The following is a 24,158-nucleotide window of genomic DNA, read 5'->3' on the forward strand; positions in this document are numbered from 1 at the left end:
TTCTGCATTTCTTTTACGTTCCACCCACTTCAACCCCCTCCCTTCGGCTAAACCGCCCACACCGCACTCTGCCCCTAGCGCCTTAGTAATCGAAGGCTGAAGAGGAAAAGGCTGTTGCCAGGGGCAACCCAAAATATCACATTCACAATCAATAAGCTGATACGTGGGGCTATGTGAGTTATGTTAGTGCTTTAGTAGGGAGGGGACTGAGGCTGCCATGTGTGTTTTGCAAAATGGTCACATGGGGGGTTTAAATTACAGTAGCAGGACACCACCCATCACCACTTGAACCCCAACCGCCCAAACCCCCCCCCCCCCCCATTTCCCCAACAAAGAGAGACGAGTCTGGTATTACGGGCTTGGGGAGGGGGGGCGGATGTGAGCATTATTATTTATTTGGTGGCACAAGCGAGGGTGTGAGAGGTGTTTTGACCCCTTGTCAACGACTCTTGTCCACAGCATCACTCAGGTTGATTTGAGTGTGCAGGGCACCTGACCAATCACAGGTGAGAAGCTAGCAGCTGGGTGGTTTCCTCTCATTCATCGCAAAATTGAATTGCTCATCAACTCCAGTTTTTTACATCTCTGATCAAATCTGACAGACATTTTGTTGTACGAATAGATTTTATTCCACTTCACCCCTCCAGGGAGAAAAACGCTCTTTGTGCAGACTGGTAAACAGCAAAAAAATAAAAAATAGACTGAGGGAGATCACCAAAAGGCAGAGATTTGAGTGGCATGTTGTAGTCTCCTCCTCCTGTCTTCAAGATGACGCACAGAGGCCTGCGTTGATAATGGCGGTGCACAAAGGGTAGTTCTGTGCGAGGACCTGAGATTTTATGTGTTGTGTGTTGTGCAGACAACCAGAACTGTGCAGACACATAGGATAACACCCTCAGGAGATCTTGCAAAAATCCCAGCCTAAATGTTTCGACAGCCCCCGACGACACGGAAGGGTGAAAGTTTGAGGGTCAGCGCGGGCGAAGAAGGGCGCCGGTCGGGATAAGGAAATGAGTAACGTCGCCACGGCGATGGCTAATCTGGCGCATCACACGCCCCCCTCCCGGTTCCGTCAGCAGGACAGGGCATGTTGAGCTGGCTCTCTCCCGTCTATTCCTCTGTCGTTCTCTCCCTGTCTTTAGCTCGACGTGCTAATTACAGCGTGGTCATGTCAGCCTTTAATTAAATCTGCTGTGGCTCCGAATCTGTGTGATATATTTAAATGTGTGTCAGGGTGTGAGAGAATATCTGCTCTCCAAGAAAATATATAAATAAATTATGTTAAAAAAAATAAAAAAGTATTTAGTAAACAAAATGAGAGAGCTGCTTGTACACAGAGTGATCCATATGTGCACTGCATGCTCTGGTTTACCAGTCATGATAATAAGGAACAGTTTGATTTTATACACCCTGTTGGAACCCAGCAGTTTCATGCTAACAGTTACCTGCACTGTGATAGGCAGAGAAATGGCGCAAAGTGTGAATCACTGAACAGGAGAAGATAAGAGACAAAGGGAAAATGTGTACATATTTGCTGGGGCGGTTAGTGTTGGTTACCTTGCTGAAGTTCACAACCACAGTTCTGCCTTGGAGTTCAGCCTGCAGACTTCTTACTTACTGGGGCTGTACGTAAGATGTTTGTCCCAATTCAACGTAAACGATGCGGCTGATTTATGTTCTTGTTATTCCAGTCACATTTAGCGTGTGACTGTTGGGATTGTAGGTCAGTTCCCTTCCAGTTCAATCAATACATGAAATGAATTGCAATTCAATTTGTTCATTGAAACATCCTGGTTGAACATTGTGGGCATGTTTCAATGAAATTACCTGCATGTCAATTCATTTTCTCAACTGACAAAGGAAATGACCCCAGCACTCACACATAAAGAAAAATGCAAATGGGCATTTTAGACCTGTCAAAAAAATCCTGTTCCTTTTTTCTGTTTGTTTGTTTTCACAAGATCCAAAATGGTAGTTGGTGGGCAGCTCTCTTCCTTTGAAGGACAGTAGTTCCTTGGCCAGCTCCAGAAAGACCAAAGCGGCACTGGACACAGAGTCTGCAGGCTGTCCAGCTGGAAACTTCACATGTAGAGTGAAACAAAAATAGTCAGAAGAGATGTGTAGTTATAGGACTGGCATTTTCTTTTTGGTAATGGTCATGAGCCACACCCCTCCATTCTTCAGTGGAACTCATAACATTGTAAACAAAGTTAATTTGTCATGGACAGCCTCACAACTTATTTTCAGGAGATATAGATGTTATAAAATATTACATATTATTCTGCTTAAAAAACAAACAAACAAACAAAGAAAAAACAAAACAAAAAAACAACAACACTAACATCATATCTGAGAAGTGTGTGAAACTCCCCGGGAGAAGTGCATTATGAAATGGTCACTTTCAAGTGCGCGTATCCGGGTTTCGGTCTCGTGGTTTTCAGTTTTCCGTAGAAGATGGCCGCGCGCGGCTCGTCTCAGACAGCGGTCTGAGTGAATGGAACATCACGGGCGAGACGGGCTGATCGGCAATCACAGGGCTTGGTCTGGCGGTCCACCCTTCCAGGGGCGACTGAAGCGCTCAGGAGCCGCCCTGCCATCGGATCCCGTGGCAAGCCCCCCAAACACACAGTAGCCCTCATGGGATTCTGCCTGTGAGGAGAAAATCTATCAAATCTTCAAGTACCCCTTATGTGCAACACAATGTCTTATTATTCGGTCATTCGTCGTTACATTTGTTTGCTTCTGATGATGTATTTTTCCCGTCCCTGGTGGCATTGCTGCTTTGCTTTCCCTCCATCTCTCATGTCACGTGCAAGTTCAGTATGAGGAGAGCGTGAGAGAGAGAGGGGGAGAGAGATTGCAATGCCTCTCTTCTAATTATCATTCCTGCTCATTGTACTCATGCTCAGATTCATCCTCTATATAATTATTAATATAATTTGGAATATTGCAAAATAAGATATTGCTTTGGAATTGGCATTTGTGACAAATTCAGTACTTGGGAGCAGGTCTAGTACTGGATTATTCCATCTGATATGCGAGCACCCATAACATTCTTTATGATTTAAATGGAATGCATTATGCACTATGTGCGTCTAGCTTTATGATTATCAACCTGGAATCTGCATACAACAGCCAGGATTTATTTCACATCAATTATATTTTTAAAACAGACGATTTATTAGTTGGATCAAAGACATTATCACTCAGTAACAGGCTGTAGTTTTCAAATGTCTAAATATGTGCCAAAATGTTTCCTATTTTAGCTGGCTTCACCCTGAGTGTCATTATTGTTCCAGGCTATAATATGGGCACATGTGCAGAAATAGCCCATCACGTTTTAGGAATATCCAAGTACAGAAGCTATTTTTGTCTAGAGTGGGGATGCCTATTTTAAGACTTAGGCTACTATACAGCTTTGCCCCTGGGATCTGTCCAATATTTCAGAGTTTAAACTTTGTAAAGAGTCGTTTACTTATAACACTAATGTCATTTTATATACGTACATTCTAACTTTGCCGTTGCTGTTGTTTAAACCTGACTGAGTTACAACTTTAAACCGAGCATTTGGGGATGACTTTATACAGAGAAGGAGTGCGAGAGGGAGAGAGAGAAAAAAATCACTTTGCTCCGTCCTACAAGACTCGAGAGAGGTGAGGCGAAAATCCGGGTCCCTTTACCCCTCCCATCCCCCTTCTCTCTTCGCAGCTCTACACTGCTGCCATACCCGTTTCTAAGCTCTGTCGGCTTTAGAGCGGCTGCTGCAACTCGGAGAGTGTGTGTGCTCGCAGACACACACACGCACTGCCTCTCACGATCAACAGGAGCACTGACTACAGTGCAGCACGAGGCAGAAGCAAGCAGTCAGCCACCAGCGCGTGGTTTGCGCTGCAAAACAAATCTTTTCTTCGAAGCGTTTCTCAGTTGAGAATTTTGATTATTTGCGTTGCAAGTTGTCTTGCTCCCTTTTTCAAAGAAGCAGTACGCAAGACAACACGGATGGATGTGGTGATCGCAGTTTTATCGTTCTGCCCACACCCCTCCTGAGAGAAAGGCAGGTCCCAGCCTTCGGCTCCGCTGATAGCACTGGGGAAAGTGACACTCGGGGAAGCTGGAAGACATCGAGAGGAGGATATCGCCCAGAGTGACTGTGGATATTCTGTTGCTGTGAAGACTTTCGCCTCTTTTCTATTACTTTGAAATTGACGACTGTACGGCGAATTCGAGGACCTGACTTTGGAACTGGATACCTGACCAAGCGGCAGACATGTATGTAGCACTACAAACGCACGTTTATTTTTTACAATTTAGCTTTTGTCTCGAGCACGTTTTATGTCCTCTGCCTACGCTGAAGAGCATGGCTATATCGGTTTTATTCTCCAGACTAAATATAGGCTAAGGTACCCGGGATAAAAAGGCCCCGTGCACTAAGCAAACGACGGGGCGTGATTAACGTTTAAAACTATACGAGTCAAATGAGTTTACATGTGCACCCATGCTAGGCTATCGTTCCGTCCGGAGTTGGAATTTGCATCAGAAACGCCGGATTGGCTTCGGTCGGAGAAACCGCTTTGACAGACCCGGGATAGCGAAGCGGTCCGTTCCTTTCCCGAATCTGGGAAAGGCGGACGGAGAGTGTGGTTGTGGTTTAGCGCGTTGAACGTCAAGCTTATGATGACAAAGCGGGTCTTGTCTCTTAGCTAGGCTTGGTTTGAATATGTAATGAAGATGATAGAAGTCTATAGCGGCTGGTATTAAAAACACAAGCCGCTGTACAGAATCGACAGGGCTCCATTTTATTTTTAATACAGAGACGCAGGGATTTTGTTTGCGCATTCATCTTAATCTGAAAGTCGAATAATTCCCCCAAAATGTAAGGGAAAATATTTTGTTCACTCCAAAAACGTGCGATCATTTAAAAAGAATATTGGCATTTATAGTTTATGCTCTTTGGGATAAATTATGATTCTTCTTCTTTCCATTGGCTACTGCGAATATCCTTGTTGGCCGGCTACAGTTTATCCCACATTCTAATCCCTGTGTTGACTTTTTTTTTAAAACGCCAGTGCAAGGGAATGTTGCCGAGCCCTTCAAACTATGTATGTCGTAATTCAGATTTCTTTTTAGTTTCCTTTGGCGTCAGATTGTGGATAGTTATAATTTTTTTATGACGAACGGGGACACATTATCTCGACAATAACACGAACATTCTATAGCCCTTCACAGCGTTCTACACTGTCATAAACATTCCATGGATATGGAGAGAAGATTCCATTATAGTCATTAGTCAAGGTGTTGGCTACATCAAAGGAAATATTGTATTTCCAACATTCTAGTGGGTGGTTGACTCACTGATTACCTACTCGACTAGGACACCATATTTATCAGTTCATTTCACATTCGTCATGCTCTTGTCCACAGTGTTTTTATTTTTAGTTGGAGCAGCGGTCTTATTATTAAAACTCCACTCAGTGTTACAGTATACAAACAAACGACAATGAAAAAGGTGTAAATAAGTTAAATAACTGGTTGATACTTCTGCTGAGAAACATAAGCAAAGACGTTTCGGGAGTTTAAATTCACTGGGCAGTGTTTACCAAGGGTCTGGTCAATAATTCAGGAGGTTTAAAAAGAGTACTTAAGTAAGCGTTGTAATCTGCACGGTAGGAAGTGGCTTGCAGTGTGAGAAAGCAAGATGTGCAGCGAGTTTCCCTGGTGAAATGGAGGAGGCATTGTGAGTTCATTAAAATAGGATGAGTTCACCCTTTTAAACCCTCAGCGTCTGAAGGACACAGTCGAGTGCTGGAAGCATCAGCGTCAGAAGAAGTGAATTGGTTTTTACTTTTCTCTCGGACTGTAGCTGTTAAATGACTATCTGGCCTGCGGTGGTGGAAGCTAATAGACCTGAGGAAAGAAGTGGCCATCACCGGGAAGGGGGGTGGTGGCAGCGTGCTGAGGGCAGGGGAAACCACGAAATTCAAAGCTTCCTGCTCCCGCCGGACCTGCCCTCCCTCGGCGGGTCCCACGGCGACGCCCTGCCCTCTCTCCCCGGCGGACGGCGCTCCCGGGTCGGACTGTGGGAATAGCGCTGGGGACGGCGGGGCCTTGTGGGGGTATAATCCGGGGCCGCACAATCGCGGCCTTTGTGCGCTGCCCGGCAGCCGAGGGGCCTAATTTAGCTAATGATTCGATCAACAAAAACAATTATGATGAAAGGGATATGGGCTGGAGGGGTGAAGGGACACACACAGGCGCGACGCACACATTCAGGGGCGGGGTTTGGAAGAGGGGGCGTGTCGTGTCCCAATTCGTCTTTTGGGCATACGTTTACCGCGCATGGGCTTGTCCGTTGCGGTCCACTACCTTTGCCGGGTTTCCTGAGTGTCAGGCGTGGTTTTGATATGGTTGTTAGGGGCTGGCTTGGTTAGGTTTGCGTAGTTGCTGGGCTGGTTTGGTTTGGGTTAGGTGGTAGTTTGGCGGGTTTGGTTGGGTTTATGTGGTCGTTACCCAGGTCTACTCCTGGGTGTTGTAGGCTTTTGGTGCCGTCTGTGTTCTACTCCCTGCGCGTGCACCCTGTGAACCCTGTGAAGGGTAGGTTTTTTTTGGAATGTTTGGAATGGAAGTCAGTGTTCTAGAACTCCTATTACATTTAGTTTCCAGGAGTGGTTGTTACATCAGCATTAGAATGTTCAGTTAGGAACGTTCTCATCTCACATTTGTGATCTCGCTCTTTAACGGGTTATTACTGTAGTATGTGCTCCAGCCCAATGCATGGGCCATGTGGTCAGGACCGCCGCTGTGTCAATCCTGGGGTGTGATTGGGAGGCGGGGAGGTGCAGGTGGATGGGAGGGGAGGGGAGGGGAGGGTCAGAGGGGCGGTTGATGCAGTGCCTGCATGGGGCATCCTGGCACTGGGGTGATTAAGGAAAGGGGAGGTGACGGTGTTGTGGAGACAAAGGCCCTAAATCGTTTTTATTACTGCCAACGACAGCTGTGGCTTTCCAGATGTTCTGATGGTGTTGAAAATTACAGAAGTGGACAATTGTGTGTGTGTGTGTGTGTTTGTGTGTGTATGTTTGTGTATGTGTGCATCTGTATGCAAGTACATGTTTGTGTCTGTGTGTGTGTCTACAAAAGGGGCTGTCTGTTTGAGTGTCCTTTTGTCTGGCAGTGTACAAAAGCTTGTGCATGAATCTGATGTGTTGTTACTGAGTGTGTGGGAGTGTGATGCGATTTTTCCATTGCCGTGTGTGTTCTCGTGTGCTTGCATGGACAGTGGGAGTGTTGCTGAGAACGTGTTTCTGGGCTGTGGGGGGTAGGTCACGTGGTGGTTTCCAGGCCCCGTGGGGCCATTCCAGGCCAGTTTGTGCACTCAAACCAGAGGGTCATGGGGTCAGATCCCATAGGGTAAAATGAAAATTCTGTGTGTGTGCGCGTGCGGTTGTACACACACATACATAAGCACAGAATGAAAAGCACTTGCCAGTTTCTTAAAGGAAACGGGGCCATTTTGACCTCTAATGAAACCCCAATACTGTGTGCTGCGCTTATTCTGTAAACACAAAGGTATGGCAGAACTTGCTGTGTGGCTGGACCTTGACCACATGTGAGCTGGATCTCAGTCTCGCGAAGTTTGCTGGCCTCTGTGTGTGTGTGTGTGTGTGTGTGTGTAGTGTGTCTCTCAGTCTTGGTATTTACTTTTTCTTTTACCTTTGTTCCACATAACGGCGCAAATTACAATCTCAGCACTGTCCGAGCAGTATTCAGTGTTCCTTGAACATTAGAGGATAAAAAAACAGTTATTATTTGGCAGTCGATGGTGCCTGTCCCAGTGGAAAAAAAACAGCGTGCATGAAAAACTGTGATTTTTACATAGGGGCATGTGTCCTTAGACCGACATCTCGTCCTGACACACACATCCCGCTCTCCCATATTACAGTTTGCCCTTTTTTTTATTCCCAGCATGCAGTGTGCTCTCGGCCACGTGTGCCCTGAAGTTAATGACATCCCGGGGGTGGATCTGTTCCTGTGTGTTCCCACCTCCTGCTGGAGTCTCAGCTAATTAAACACACACACACACACACTTTCACACGCACATTCACACACACACTCTTGTTCCTCCTCTGCAGTATAATTAAGTGGGTAATGAGTGTTTGTTGATGAGTGTTGTTCCTGGCGCCCTGACAGGCTCTGTCACCGGCAGCCATTGTGTCCGACCTCCACTCTCCTCTTCCTGTTGTGACCGAGTCGTGCTCCGTCAGGAGAACCTCAGAGTTTTGGGCACGGAGTTCCAGAACGTCTCAGAAAGCCACAGCAAAGACAGAAGCCCCGCCCCCGTCTCCCCCCAGTTCTATTTTAGAACGGCGGGCGGCCAATGGCGCGGCCGGCTGTCATGTGAGCGCCCGAGCGGCTGCCACGGTTTCCAGGCCTGTTCAGACAGGAAGCCGCTGGAACTTCAGCGCTGCGCTGCGCTGCTCGGTCTGCGACAGCCCAGCGAAACGAAAGCTAACACCCCCCACCTTCCCCCCCACCCCCCAGTGCGGTAAGCGAAAGCAGTGTCGCTAGCTCTGCTCCGACCGCGAGTATCAGTATCGGAGTACACGCTGTCTGCTCCCCCTAAATCCGTGTGCGAGGATACGCGACGTCTGTCTGTGGCTGTCGGCATGTCGCCGTACGCGTCGTCCTCGCCTCGCTCGTTCGGAGTCGAGCGGGTTTGTTACGGTCTCCGCTTTCCCAGCAGGTGGCCGTGCACTTGCGCCAACCACTTGCACCCCCCCCCCCCCCTCTCGGGTCATTATTCTGAGAAATTGGCCAGTGAGAGCCCCAGAGCAGCTTTGGGCCAGCAGTGATGACATCACTGTAGGACAGAGATGGAGAGAGACCGACAGACGTAGAGGCCTGAGCACCAGTGTTGTGTCATTACCACGCTCTGGGCCCCGCTGCAGTGTGTCATTACTGTGTGTTATTGCAGTGTACCGTTACTCTGCGTCGCTCCTGCGGTGTGTCATTACTGTGTGTTATTGCAGTGTACCGTTACTCAGCGTCGCTCCTGCAGTGTGTCATTACTGTGTGTTATTGCAGTGTACCGTTACTCTGCGTCGCTCCTGCGGTGTGTCATTACTGTGTGTTATTGCAGTGTACCGTTACTCTGCGTCGCTCCTGCAGTGTGTCATTACTGTGTGTTATTGCAGTGTACCGTTACTCTGCGTCGCTCCTGCAGTGTGTCATTACTGTGTGTTATTGCAGTGTACCGTTACTCTGCGTCGCTCCTGCAGTGTGTCATTACTGTGTGTTATTGCAGTGTACCGTTACTCTGCGTCGCTCCTGCGGTGTGTCATTACTGTGTGTTATTGCAGTGTACCGTTATTCTGCATCGCTCCTGCAGTGTGTCATTACTGTGTGTTATTGCAGTGTACCGTTACTCTGCATCGCTCCTGCAGTGTGTCATTACTGTGTGTTATTGCAGTGTACCGTTACTCTGCATCGCTCCTGCAGTGTGTCATTACTGTGTGTTATTGCAGTGTACCGTTACTCTGCATCGCTCCTGCAGTGTGTCATTACTGTGTGTTATTGCAGTGTACCGTTACTCTGCGTCGCTCCTGCGGTGTGTCATTACCGAGGAGGGGCCTGGAACGCAGCTGCGCCGTCTGACTCACTCTCTCCCTGGGCCCAGCTCCGACAGACAAAAACCACAGAAGAAGTACACACTCACAGATGCACAAACTATACAAGTAAAGTGCATGCTCACAGATACACAAACTATACAAGTAAAGTACATACTCACAGGTGCACAAAATATACAAGTACACACTCTCAGATACACAAACTATACAAGTAAAGTACACACTCACAGGTGCACAAACTAAAAGTAAAGTACACACTCACAGATACACAAACTATACAAGTACACACTCACAGATAGATAAACTATACAAGTACACACTCACAGATACACAAACTATACAAGTACACACTCACAGGTGCACAAACTGTACAAAACAAGTACACACTCACAGATATACAAACAAACGAATCGCACATAAACAAATTTACACACACAAAAGGCGCATTCAAACAAGTACAGACTCAGAGACGGGCGGAAAAGACTCGCGCAGAAAGACCAGAAAGAGAAGAACACGGACGTGGTCACGGACCATAGAGAGCGCAAACGAAAGCAGACAAAAACGTGACGTGCACAAACCACGAGCCGCCGGCAAAACACCCACGCAGCAGCACGCTCCCCACCCCAGCCCCGGCGCCTGGCCGCAGGCCTCGCTCACAGAGAGACTGCGGGGCGAGCGAAGGCAGGCCGCACTCGAGCGCTGGCGAGCCGCGGCGCGGGTTAGCGGCGCGACGATATCGGGCTTTGGGAGCGTACGCGGTTTCGGGACCGGGGCTGCTCGTCGAGGAGCGCACCTGTTCTCTGTGTTTTTTTTGGTTTTCTAGGCGCTTGCAGCATGAACAGAATGTCCTGGAGGGTTGTGGAGACCTGTTGGGCGGCAGGGTTGTCACCTGCAGGCACTTGTGACATATATCTGTTTTCTGGCGACCACCCACCCACCCACCATCTCTCCTCCTCCCTGTGCGCCCTCCCCCCCCCCTTCTACCCCTCCCTCTCTCTCTCCTCCCTCTCCTTCTCCCTCCCTCTCTCTCCTTCTCCCCGCTCAGTAACTTGATACAGTTCTGTCGAAGATGAGGCCGGGGAAAAAAACCAACAGTAAACAGCTGCGCGCATAAAAACCGACGGCTGTTAAACCGCTTAGCACAAAACGACAAATAAGGAAGAGCACTATTCTCCGCTCTTCCTCTCTTACCCTGTCTCTTTATTTATGCTGATTCTTAATTCTCAATTTCTGTTTTATGCAGTCTCTTTCTTTCTCTCTCTCTTTAAAACTGCTTCGTACAAGACGACAAATAAGGAAGAATCGTAATAGTACTATTCTCCATTCTTTGTCTCTTTCCCTCTCGTTATTTATACCGATTCTTCATTCTCAGTTTCTTTTCTGTGCAGTGTCTCTCTCTCATTAAATCTGTTTTGTACAAGACAACAAATAAGGAAGAATCACAATAGTACTATTCACTTTTCTCCATCTCTTTATTTATATTGATTCTTCCTTATAAATGTCTTTTCCGTGCGGTCCCTCTCTCTCTCTCTCTCTCTCCCTCTCCCGCCCTCGCTCAGGCACGGTTACTATGGTGTCCTGGAGCAGCGCTCCTGTGCTTGGCCGGCTGGCAGGCCGCGGACGCGGGCGTGGACGTGGACACTTTGGCAGGGTCGCTGCAGCAGACGGCCCCGGTTGGCTAATCTGCTTACGTCGGCTGTGGCTCTTCAGCGCAGCGCGGGGCTCTAAAACGCGGCTCTGTGTAATGGAAGCCCCGGTAATGAATAGCACAACAGGTGATGTGTGCTAATTCCCTCTCGCGCAGACTTATACAAGCACTCCGTTATTAAACTGTGCTTGGGTTTTTTTTTTGCGAGGTGAACTCCAGACATTGAGCTAGGGGGCGCCTGCGAGCACTTTGTCGCATGGAAAAATTTCACTTGAGTGAGAAAGTGTTTTTTTTTTTTTTGTTTTGTTTTGTTTAGTTTTTTTCTTTCCCCCTGACCTACATTGAAAAGGCAGTGACAGCGGTATGTCTGTCGGTCCTTATGGCTTTTTTAACAGCACATTAACGGCCACCCCCCACCCCCAACCCCACCCCCTCTATCACCTCCACCCAACACCCCGGGACATGGAGCTAAACATGTTTACATCGCCGGTCTCCGCCCAGAGTGAAACTCCACTCTCCCGCTTGATACTGGGGTGCTGGGGGGGGGGGGGGGGGGGGAGCGGTATTTCTTCGGCTGTTTGGGGGTGTCGTGATTTGCAGAGTAATCCAACTGGCTGCCTGCCTTGGGCGTAAATGCCACTGCCGGTAGCCTAGCTCCAGCTCTGCTGTGACACGGAGCCAGAAACGAGAAGGCAGGCCTGCTCTCAATGTGGAGTAAGAGCAGCTGACTTTGGTCATTGGTCACTGACCCTTTTGGGTCAGCTCTGATTGGTCCAGAGTGCCCTCGGGGCTCCGAGCGCATAGCGTCTGAAGAGTTCAAACGCTTTTTTTTTTTGCAAAGTCACTCAGGAAAAACCAGATATCGATCTTTAATGTTTTACCGCAGGTGCAAAACCATTCATCATGCCGTGAATCTCTCACTGTACATTCCGTTGACTCAGACTGACAGCCTGCTGGTGGCTTTAAGGATAAATTAGCCTGGAGATTTCATTCATAGCCCCCGATTGGCTGCGTGCTCAAGATTACTGGTATAGAACAGGTTTTTTCTCTTTTAAATTTTTTTTAAGTGTGACAGAGTTTGACAGAGTTGCCTGTCAGTGGCTCATGTGTTTTTTTGCGTTTGCCTTTTCGGTTTTTTTGTGTAATTAAAAAAGTGTAAGGTGCCATTAGCTACCGGCGAGGACCCTTTCACACACTGGGCTGAGAGCTGCTGAGTGCAGGCACCCGCACCCTCGTTAGTCCGGCTGGTAATTGGCACCCTGGTGTAATGACGGGTCGCCCGGGAAACCGGAGGGCCACTCAGTGGGTAGAGAAGCGATGCGGCCTCAGCGCTGTATCGATGTGTGTCTGTATTATGGGCTTTAGTGCGTTAATCTCACGTCGGAGGCTGCTTTTGGGGTTAACCCCCATTGTGGAGGGTCATTGGAGAGCAGACATTTGAGACGGTTTGTATATCGCAGCCCTCCACAGGCTGCGTTTTAACACAGGCTTCAGCAGTTTACAAGCCTCCTGCCTGGAATATATGAGATTGTGCAATGTGCCACTGAGTCACCTGAGCTGAGACTGTTGGGGAATGGAAGCAGGAGTGTGTCTCTGTGCATTCCATGTCTGTGCATACATACATCTATGTCAGTGTACCTGTTTTATTTTAGTACAGTTTTGTGTGAGTAAATATATGTGCACGTGTGTGTTTTTTTGCGTGTTTGTATGTGTGCGTGCATGTGTTAGTGCACGTGTGTATGAGAGTGTGTTTGTGTGCGTGCATGTACGCGTGTGTGGTGTGTGTGCATATGTGTCAGGTTCCCTGTGTTTTTGTTTGAAACCCTTGAGGGAGAAGATCTTGATGGGGCAGGAAAGGGGAGGGGCGGTGAGTACGGGGGGCGGATCCACAGCGGTAGCATATTGCAGGGAAAGTGTAGATATGGGGGGCGTGTGATACTAAGAGATCAATATTTCAGCTCCTGCTTCACCTGCATGATCGCAGATTAACATCAACAGACCCAGTGCTCATGCTGTACAGCACAGCTGTAAATAATTGAGTTGATTATTTTATTTGCCTTTTCAGGAATTGGCTTTGCGGTGTGAAAGGCTGAATAAATAAATGAATGAGTGAATGACTGGCACGAATGAACGCCAGACAGTAGTATGTTTTGGCCTCTCCAGGGGAATACGCTGATGTTTGCTTTGCGTGTGTGTATATGTAACACTCAGGCATTGTAGTGAAACTAGCAGACAGGTTTACAGTCGAGCGACACTCCGCTCTGACTCCGACAGGCATGTTGACAGACGGACGCCACTTGCGCAAGCGCAGGCACAAACGCGCACACACAAACGCGCACACACAAACGCGCACGCACAAACGCGCAGGCACAAACGCGCAGGCACAAACGCGCAGGCACAAACGCGCGGGCACAAACGCGCGAGCACAAACGCGCGGGCACAAACGCGCGGGCACAAACGCGCACGCACAAACGCGCACGCACAAACGCGCAGGCACAAACGCGCAGGCACAAACGCGCACGCACAAACGCGCAGGCACAAACGCGCAGGCACAAACGCGCAGGCACAAACGCGCGGGCACAAACGCGCGTGCGGCGGTATGAAGAGCGCAGTTATCGGGCCCTGTAATCCCGTTAGCCTCTCACGGGACGACGGCCAGGGGAGGGCTCGGGGCGGAACCCTAATTAGAGTAATCGGCCGGGCGGGCGCTCTTCTGGGTTCGTTAAGCGGCCGGCGCCCCCGCGCTCATCGGAACAGGAAGGGGGGGGGGGGGGGGGCGGCCCCGTCGCGTCGCCGCCTTTAAACCCTCTGTCGCCACGCCGACGCGCTCCGGTCCTGCCTCTCTCCTACCCTCCCCTGGGAGAAAGGGCAGAAGAATGTGGAAAAATTTTAATGCGGCGAATTAAAACTGCCCCGGGCACCGCCCTCAATGCGCCACGCGCTTGATGGTGTAATGCCACCATGAGCGCCCTGCTTGATGGTGTAATGCCACCGTGAGCGCCGTGCTCTTACTTCTTGGAGGAGGTAGAGAGGGAGAGAAAGAGCGGAGGCCTCATTCGGACCGCAGAAGAAGCCAGAGGTTTTTCCAGAGAATATAACCCACTTCCTGTGTTTCTCCGTGTAGTGAAAGCAGAGGATTTATTTCAATGCTGGACATTGTGCCGCAGTTTTAGGAGGACTTTCATTATTCATAATAACACCAGTCCTGCACACACACACATTTTTACACATGCATGAATGCTCACACTGGCATGCAGAAATGCATGTACACACAGAAACTCTTTTTACATGCGCATGCACACGCAGATGTGCACGTGCACATACGCTTGCACACAGATACTTATGCGTACACACATTTGTATATATATATATATTGTGTGCACAGATACGCACACACAGAACCACACATGGACAGACTCATACGTTGTAGAATGGAATTATTTCCTGAATGATCCTCAGCCAGTAGACGGGCGTCTCGCTCTGCAGAGTGCATGATCGCCGGGTCACATGGCCATTTTCCTCTTGACATTCAGAGAGCCCTGGCCACGGCCATCCCATAATAGTCCCGCAAGATTAAGGTCAGTGAAGCAGGACGGAGGTCCAGAAAGTCAATGTCACCGCTTTGAGTCATGTGGTGTGCCAATTCGGGACCAGGAAGCAGGGGCGTGGCTATGCTAATCACGATAGCGTGATGTCATACACCGCGCACTGTGGCATAGCTGAGGGAATGTGTGTCTGTCAGCCTGCTAGTGGCACAGGAAGTGGAGGTCATGGGATTTCAGCGCTGCGGAAGGGCATTTTGAGGGGGCGTGTACTAGAATAAGAGGAGGAGGTTCAAGATGGCTGCCTCCATGCCGGTTCCCTCAGCGATTTCTCACCGCCCCCCCCCCTCTTCCTTCACCCCCCTCTCCCCCCTCAGCCATCCCAGCTGTCAGAGAACAGAATTTTGCTGCCGCAGCATCTAGTGACAGTCAACCCTCTTAGCGCCCAGCTGGGGATTAGACTGACGGAAGGGTTTAGGAAGAGGGAGTCAGGGGTGTGGGTCTGTGTGAGGCAGCCGGTGACCTCCCCCATTTTTATTGTAGTTTATTTATATACACATTTATATATGCATTTTAGGGGAGGTTGTTTTTTTTGTTTTATTTTACTGTAACGAGTTGGGATTTTGAGGTGGGATTTGAACCCGAGCCTCTCGCTCGCCCGTAGGCTCCAAAGGCTAACGGGTTACCAGTCAGCCTAAGGAAAAATCGCTCCTAGCCGAGAGCAACGTCCTTATTTTCAATTTGAATTTAAGGACCAGAATGTGTCGGCCAGAGAGTGTTGTCGCGGTAACCCGCTACAAGGCCTTCGCTTTACTGCACCTCACTGTGCTTCACTAGCGAACTAGCCGAGCTACAGCCGCTACTTTAACAATAACAACTCCATCCTTTTTTTATTCTTCATCATCATCATCATCATCATCATCCTCATCATCATCATTATCATCATCATCATTATCATCTACCGCCACTCCATGTCCTCAACCCTGAAGAGATCCACGGCTTTTGTAAATATGGCGAGGCCTCTGATTAAAAATGCAACGGTGGTGTCAGAGGCAGCTGGGATAATTTCCTTTTTAAAATGATTCATTTTATAAGTGTGGTGAGGGCCCTGATTAAAAATGCAACGGCGGTGTCAGAGGCTGCCTGGATAATTTCCATTTTAAAATGATTCATTTAGCCTAGTCACCCTTTTAGGAGCAGGCCCTCTTAGGCGCAGTGCTAGAGCCTGTGGTGGCTGATCCAGGATCAGTTTGCTCACCCTGAGCTCCGGCCCCAGCCATTCAGTGGCAGATGCTGGAAATGACTGGGAGTCAGTGCTTTGGGTCCTCTGTCTGTCTGCGAGGCTCTCTTGCCCTGCAGTCCAGCTCACTGTAAACTAGCTTTTCTTCCCAAAATGTTGTTCGCAGTAACAATGGTTCAAGTTCCTGCAATGGATCAGTGGTACATTTTTGAGCCAGGGAATCTGGTGGTTACATATTTGGGTTTATGTGGGGGGGGGGGGGGGGGGGGACCTTTGCAGTTCTCTGGGACCAGTTTTGAGTGGATTGTTCTGGACAATGTGATGGAATGCTCTTCAGAAACAGTTGAGGATTGGAGAGTAATATTCACAAACTCACAGGAGCCACACCTCCGCGTCCATAGCGACTGCAGCGGACAGGTTGAGCCTCAGCACCCCCCCCCGCCCCCCCCCCCCCCCCCCCCCATGTGCCCATCCTCTTATCAGCACGGAGGCAGGCGTGGGAGGAAACGATGGCGCTCGTTACTCAGACCGCTTAATGGCGCTCGTTAAGAGACGGCGATTGATGGCCCCCTCAGGTGACCAGGAGGAAGGCGGGGGTGCAAGTCCTCGCCCCGCTCGCTGACAGGTAGAGAAATCACTCTACCACCCCTCCCCCCGCCACCCCCCTATGATGCGCCTGCCGAACAGGAGATCGGTAAGGACGGTTAGTTTGCATCAGCCGCAGCTGCAGAATCATGCATCCGGGTGGAAAACAGCCCAGGTTACTGCTGAGGGGGCCGGACGGTGGGTAATAATGCATTTCCACCCGTGCAATGCGTTTGCCCAAAGCTGTCTTTATATGTAAAATGAGGACTATGTATAAAAAGGGCTGTAATTCCTACATGAATCACTGGATATGGATATAAATACCATTAAATTAAAGATTAAAGCTGCACTTTAATCTCATATTCAGTGTTTCAACAACAAAAGTTGTCTCACTAAGAACAGAAAAAAGTAATGAAAAACGATGTAACTATTGGTGTAGTGCATTTTGCTCCTGTTATTATGAGCAGACAGCCAGTTGTGTCCTTTACTCTAATCCTTGTAACAATGCCACATTAATATTTCCAAACTTATTAAGTAGCCTAAGGCTACTACATCCCTGACCACAAAAATGCTTAGCTAGATGTAATGTGTTGCAACCAAGATATTTGCTGGATAAGCACACGTTTTATCTTCATATTTAACCTTAGCTATTGGTTTTATGAATCAACTGTTATAACCTGTTGCTATAGTTACGTTTACTTTTGGTTTGGTATTTCTAAGCCGACAATTTTAAGTTTTTGTGCGGTAATTTAGAACTGTAATGAGGCAAAGCACCCAGATTACCATGCTTGAACAGAAATGTAATGCATGACTGTCTAACAATCAGAATTGAGTATTTACCCAAGCCATGGTTTTATTAAGCAATAAGGCACAAAAGGCTGTGCTATATGTGTGTGTGTGTGTGTATACATATATATATATGTATATATATATGTAGCTATATATATATGCATAGTATACATACATACATAATAGAAAAGTATGTGCATGCATACACGTGTATGCGTTATACTGTGTATATATAGATATTAATGTCACTGGGCACTGCAAATGAAATTGTAAATATGTCACGGTGGTTGGTTTGTGTGCGTGATTGTTTCCCTGGAGACGCAGCTCCAGAGTTTTCCTTCTGTAAACAACTGGCAGGTCTCCGGCACCTTCAAAGGCAGACGGCCTCGCTCGTGTGGCTCGGCCAGCCAGTACGTCCTTAAATCTCTAACCCCCCCCCCCCCCCCCCACCGCTACCCTTTCAGCCCCCAACCCCCGAGGCGTGCCACGGTATGAGCTTTGCGTTTTTCGACGTCGAAAAAGCTGTGTCAACGCTCGTCCGCACTGTCGAGCAGATGAAGCTTATTTTAATTTGGAGGTTTGTGGGGGGTTTGGGGCGGTTGTTGGGACGGTGGGGGCTCGGTGTGTTCATTAATAAAGCTCCTTCCTGTTTGGGTCTCTGGGAGACATGCAGGCATGCGGAGAATGGAGAATATGCGTCTGAAGGAGCAGGTTTTCAGGAGGGGGAGTTGTGTGTGTATGAAGGCCCTGTGTATGTCTGTTCCTCTTTGAAGGAGCAGGTTTTCAGGAGGGGGAGTTGTGTGTGTATGAAGGCCCTGTGTATGTCTGTTCCTCTTTGAAGGAGCAGGTTTTCAGGAGGGGGAGTCGTGTGGATGAAAGCCTGTGTGCGTCTGTTCCTACTTGAAGGAGCAGGTTTTCAGGAGGGGGGGCCGTGTGGATGAAGGTCCTGCTCCTCCGAGTGCTCAGACTGTTCTGGAATGTTGTGTCCCTGGGGACCATGGTCCTACTGTACGGCACTGTAGTAAATATAATGCTACCGAGAATCTCCTTTTTTGTTTGTCGCGTGTTTCTATTTTCAAACTAAGCACATATGTGAATAGACTCTGGCGCCTTTATTTCAGTTTCCTCCCTAAATAGGTATCTGTGAGTAAGCAGTTTGCCCCTAGAGAGTACTTAGTGGAGTGGGTAGGACACTTTGTCTGCTGTGTGCTAAGACCAGAATCCATTATTTTTGTAATTATCTCCTCACATTTCTCTAGACAAAAAAACACAGGTTGATTTTCAACAAGGCTGCCCATTCCGAGCATGAGGAAGTAGTCAGAGCTCTATTAAAAGTGCATGGTGCAGACAATCACTCAGGGTTGATGGGTAGACAGAGGGATGTGGGAAGGTGGGAGGGGCCTGGATGCCCAAGTAGCTTCTGACGTGCGTTCACTGGCTCCGCCTCCAGCTGTCGGGCTACTGAGCCCTCTGTGTGTGACCTAGATTAGGTCTTCAGGTGAGATTCTGTGAAAAGATACTCCACTGCTCCGTGTGCATGCGTGCATGCGTGCGTGAATGTGCGTACATGCGTGCTTGCGTTTGTCTGCGAGTGCGATTGTGTGTCGTTGGGGTTGTGGGACAGGTGATTGACAGCATCAGGGGAAACTGCACCCCCACCCCCACTCCTGCTGCTGTTTTTTGTCTTTGGCTCAGATGTGTGTTTTTTGTTGCAAAGTATTATGGGAAACCGGGGGAACCCACAGCGTAACTGGGTCTGTGGTGAGTGATGGACTGACCCAGACACTTTGCTCCACAGGAGTGTGGAGGATTGACGTGGAGGCCCAGTGAGGGTGGGAGAGGGGTTGGGGGGATTCACATGGGGGCCCAGTGCGGGTGGGAGGGGAGGGGAGGGGAGGGGGAGGCAGGATTCACATGGGGCCCCGGGGGGAGCGGGTGGCAGGGTGTATGGTGCAGAGGAGATGGTATGTTAAATATGAAGGCATGTGTGGTGAACAGTGGGGTTGGAGGGGACTGGGAGTTTTGTGTGTTGAGGAATTTGCCAAAGGCTTCATGTGTTTTTGTGTGTGCGCACCTGTGTGTGTGAGCATACCTGTAAGGGTATGTGTAACAGGTGGTCTCTGTGCGTTTGTATATGCACATCCCTGTGAGTGCGTGTGTGTCTGCACACATATCTGCATTTCTGTATATTTATTTGTGAGTGAGTGAGTGAGTATGTGTGTCTGTGTGTGTATGCGTGTATATGCATGTAAGTGAATGTGTGTGTTTGTGTTTCTGAGCGTGCATGCGTCTGTGTGTGCATGTGAGTATGTGTGTGTGTGCATGTGTGTGTGTGTTTCTGACTGTGTGTGTGCTTGTGAGCATGTGTGCATGTGTGTGTGTCTGTGCACAGGTGCAGACTCTCTGCGTGTCTGGGTACAGAGCTCCCAGCAGGCCGTCTGCTGTGCTCAGAGACAGCTGCTCCCTGGGGGATAAGTATTCCGATCTCCCCGGACAACTGTTCCTTAAATCTCCTCCTTCCCTCACCCCCACCCCCCCTCTCGCCTCACCTCTCACCCTGAGACACCAGCAGCCATGCTTGATTTCCTGGCTTGCCCCATATACCATCATTACCCCAGCAGTCCTGCATCAAGGGCCATAGAATTCCTTTTCTTAATTCCACTGCGGTCCTCATACTCCATTACCCCGAAATGCCATGCATATGCGTGTCCATTATTCATTGCAAACCTTCATTGTTCTGCCTCCTCACTTTTCTGTTGCAAATCACTTGTGTGTTGGTCTGTGTGTGTTTACGTGTACATGTGCTAAAGGGTGCATGTGTGTGGAATGCGTGAAAGGCGGCATGTGTGCATATATGCGTGACTGTGTATGCGTGTCCACGTGTTTGTGAAATGTGTGTAGGACTTGAAAAGTTGAAGAGGGTGGGTGGCTGGATATGTCTGATAACTTAACCAGTTTTCCGGTACCTGCGTTACTCGGGTCTCATATCCATTTCACGTGTGGACCAATTTCTTGCGCCGTAGACTGTGACTGATTGCGTTCCTGGTGTATTTTAAAAACAGACCAAAGAACGGCTTTGATTTTTTTTTTAAACTCTTGGCTTCGTCTTCAATGTAGCTCAACTGAGCTAGAAAACCGCGGACATGCCAACACTGTACATCTGGATTAATGCTATATTATTTTGTGCTTCAAGGAAATGAACAGGCGGCCTGGCGGGTGAATTTAACGGAGCGAGGGGAACCCGTTTTAATTGCAGCGCTTGCCTCATGGGTTGACGTGCGATTATGGTCCAGTTCCGGCGCGTGGGGTGGTTTACGCGCAGGAGTGTAGTTCGGCAAATCACGCAATTTAACGAACCTCTGTTTATGCGGAGCTGGGAAAGACGCGCCTTTGCTCTCTCTGCGGAGATGCCGGAGCCGTTGCCTCTGCTCCTCGCGAGCAGTGCCAAGCGAGTTTGACTGAAACTGTTTGTTTATTTGGTTTATGAAAATGCGGCCTTGTCTCCAGCTGTCCCCTGTTTGTTTTGTCACTTTCGGGCCGAATTCAGGGAAGGACACGCTGAACCTGTCTGGCGTGGTTGCCTTCTTCCTTTTGAATTTTAACAGAGTCCTTTTTTGCGATCAGGTCCCTTTTAATTGGGTGAACAACCAGACTGATGAATAGACAATACAGTCTTCACTAGGTACCCCACCCGCCACAGTCCCAACTCCCATGGGCGCTCCTATACCCCCCATAGATACCGGATCTTATCATAGCAATACCGTCAGAAATTTAAATGCCTGCATAATAGAGAGATATTATGAATGAACATGTCTTTTTTGTGGTCTGGTTATGGAAAAATGGGTTTCATTGGTTATTTTAACATACTTAGTGCTTCTGCTTTGTTGTTTAGCCTTATGTGTATCTTTAACAGCGTAATAGATTACTTAATAGTTCACTTGAGAGTGGGTAGTCAGAGGTTAGATGATTAGAGTAGCAGCAGAGGCCTAATTCTGGCTAACAGGCCTGGGCTCTGATACATTAGTGCCCCTCTGGCCCTCAGAACTGTGTTAAATCAGTCTCTGTGTGCTTAATAGGTGTGCTAACGGTCTATTATTAGTCCTCTCGCTCCACGGTGGCTTCTCACTCCGACGCGAGCGGAGGGCGTAGCCGCGAGCTTGCGACTGGCCCGTCGCCACGGCGACCTGCTGCCTGCGAGCCGGCGCTGATAAGGGGAGGGTGGGTGGGCAGCAGGGCTGGCAGCGGGTTCCGGAATGGTTTGCGTTTAGGGAAATGAGGTGTGCGTTTGGGCGTGGGGCTCAGTCATGGTTTCCCGCGTACACTGTCTCACACGCGCGCGCGCGCACACACACGTACACGCACACACACACACACACACAGACAATGGGAGCATAATGGAAGCAAGTGTAGGTAGCCGGATGACACACCCGTCGCCTTCTTCCAGCCTAGGAAATGTCCACTTATTCAAGTTCACATCACCCACATCCCCCCCGCCAACCGCACCCCACACCCAGAAAAAAATTTCCCCTACTAATTCCACACCATCATCAGTGTGTGTCTCAGTGTGGCCGGTTCACCAGGATAAAATCTAATGCAATGTCATCACCAGGGTTCTTTCCTCCCAGACATGAAAGCTCAAAGATAAGATGTTGCGGTAATGTGAGTTTGAGCAGCCACATCTTTGCTGAGTTAAAGGGCACACAACTCCACCACTCCACTCCGCTGTACAGGCCATTTCCATTGGGAAAATAAACATACAACATGCCCCCCCCCCGCCCCCCCTCAAAAAAAGTGAAGCGGAGCAGACAGTGGGGGGAGGGGGGGAGGGCTGTGGTAAGTCTCAGTGGAACACATGAAAGTCATTAAAGTTTAATGACGGCGAAAGCTCAGGGCTCGGCTAAAGATGTTCAGGCTGAAATAATTGGCGAATAAACATGCGGCAGTCTGCCCCCCCCTCCCCCACCCGGGTCCCCCTCCAGTCGCTTTTCCTTCTGTGTTTTATGCACACGCCCCATGTGTGTTTTATGCTCAAGCCCATTAAGTCAGCACTGCTCTCTTTCTTGTTAGTTTTCGCATGGAAAAAAAAAACGGGTCGGCTGGTTTTGGGGGAGGGTCGTTACCGCTGTAAAGCGGGTCCTGTAAAGGGGGTCCTGTTTCTGAGTAACGGCCTTGGTACGTGGACCTGTCCCTGCTTTTGAAAACCCGCGAGCCCCTCGCCTCTGTTTCCCGCTGTGCCAGAGCCGTCGTCTGCCCCGTCTCAGAACTCTCGCCGTAGCAACCGATCCAGCTCACTGTGTTGGCGGGTAACTGGGCCGGAGCTGCGGATGGGAGGGTGGAGGGGAAGCCGGCGTGTGGGTGTGGAGGGATAGACAGAGTGAAGTGGTGCGTCTGTTTGAGGACGATCCCCTTTCTAGAAGAGCCTACGTTTCCCATGATCCTCTATGGCCGGGTTGCATCCACGAATTGCCACGTTAAGCCGCAGTCCTGCCGATACGCCTCAGCCGTTGCTCTGGCGACTGTAACCTGCGGTGATCTCATAGCACATGCGCCCGCTGGATCTCTTACGGTGTTCCTTCTGGCTGTAAGAGGAAATTAAATCACATCACTGCCATTGCATTATTAATGCGCTTGGTGGGCGCTCTGGCTAGCGCTAGAGGGCAGCTGAGGTGAAACCCCATTTAGCCAGGTACATGACAGCAGTGTCCCGCACGGGGCTTGATCTGGAGTCGAGGGTAAATTTCCATTTCGGTTGGGTCGGGTTCAGGAAATTCCACTCATTATTTGAAACATCCTCTCAGCTTAGAACAGTTTCTTTGAGCCTTTTTTCAATTAGAGTTTTGAATGTTGGTTAATTTTGATTTAATCGCAACGGGAACTGATCGCCAATCTTTCCGACCTTCATGTCTGGGTCTTTGAACACAGGTCCACCTCGCTGTCCTTAAGCACTTCCTGTAGGAAACGGCAGTGGCTCCACTGAACTGCCCCTGCACTGGACTGAACCTGGACTTTCCCCACATGCCCTCCGACCAGAGCGAACAGCAAGCCAAGTCAGGTCCACGGCCTCCGTACAATTTTTCCCCGGTGACTGTTGTCGGGGGCGGAGCTGAAGTGGAACCATTCAGAATCTGAGCTACAGTCACGGTCCAGTAGACGCTCTTCAGTGACTCACCCCAGTGCTTGTACTGTAAGTTCCCGCGTGTGAAGGGAAACTAGAATAAGCTCGGGGAAGATCAATCATCCGCTCGTCTGACGCTCGTCTAAAGCAGACCCTGGCATTTACGGCGGCTCTCATCTCTGAGCCGGGGTCTCAGACAGCGAGCGGCGGTCTGAGTGAGAACACGTGTGGTTGTGTAACAGAAGGGGAAACGGGGTCAAGTGCGGTTGGGTAGGACAGAGCGATGTGGCAGTTTAGTATTCTTTGCGGTGGTGATCCAGTGGTTGTGGAGATGGGGGGGTTCGAGGAGACCCTTGGACCTCTCTTTTCTCCTGTCTCTCCCCTCCTCCCTCTTTCTTTCCATCCCCATCTCGCTCCACCCCAATGGAAACAATGCAGCTGGTGAGCTGGAAGAGGGAGGGAGGGCCAGGAAGTGAGAGTGATGTCAGAAGGGGAAGCACAGGGGAAGTGTGGGAAAAGGAGGGAGGGGGTGGGCGGAGGGCGGGCCGGGCGAACGCCGGACTCCCATTTCCTTGCAGCACCTCCGCTATCCACGTCGATCTCTCGCTCTCTTGCT

General features: G+C 49.4%; 1 protein-coding gene across 2 annotated transcripts in view; it reads left to right on the top strand.

Moving 5' to 3' along the window:
• ripor1 (RHO family interacting cell polarization regulator 1) overlaps positions 1 to 24,158 on the top strand; it is a 90,899-nt gene that overhangs the window by 26,099 nt on the left and 40,642 nt on the right. Inside the window, exon 1 of one of the 2 annotated variants that reach the window (XM_035419852.1) lies at positions 3,709 to 4,269. The exons of the other annotated variant lie outside the window; for it this stretch is intronic. The gene's annotated coding sequence lies outside the window, so the exon portion shown is untranslated. Of the gene's footprint in view, positions 1 to 3,708; positions 4,270 to 24,158 lie in introns of those variants that run through there. 2 annotated transcript variants of the gene reach the window in all.

The sequence above is a fragment of the Anguilla anguilla genome, chromosome 5, assembly GCF_013347855.1.
Source record: "Anguilla anguilla isolate fAngAng1 chromosome 5, fAngAng1.pri, whole genome shotgun sequence".
Lineage (NCBI taxonomy): Eukaryota > Metazoa > Chordata > Actinopteri > Anguilliformes > Anguillidae > Anguilla > Anguilla anguilla.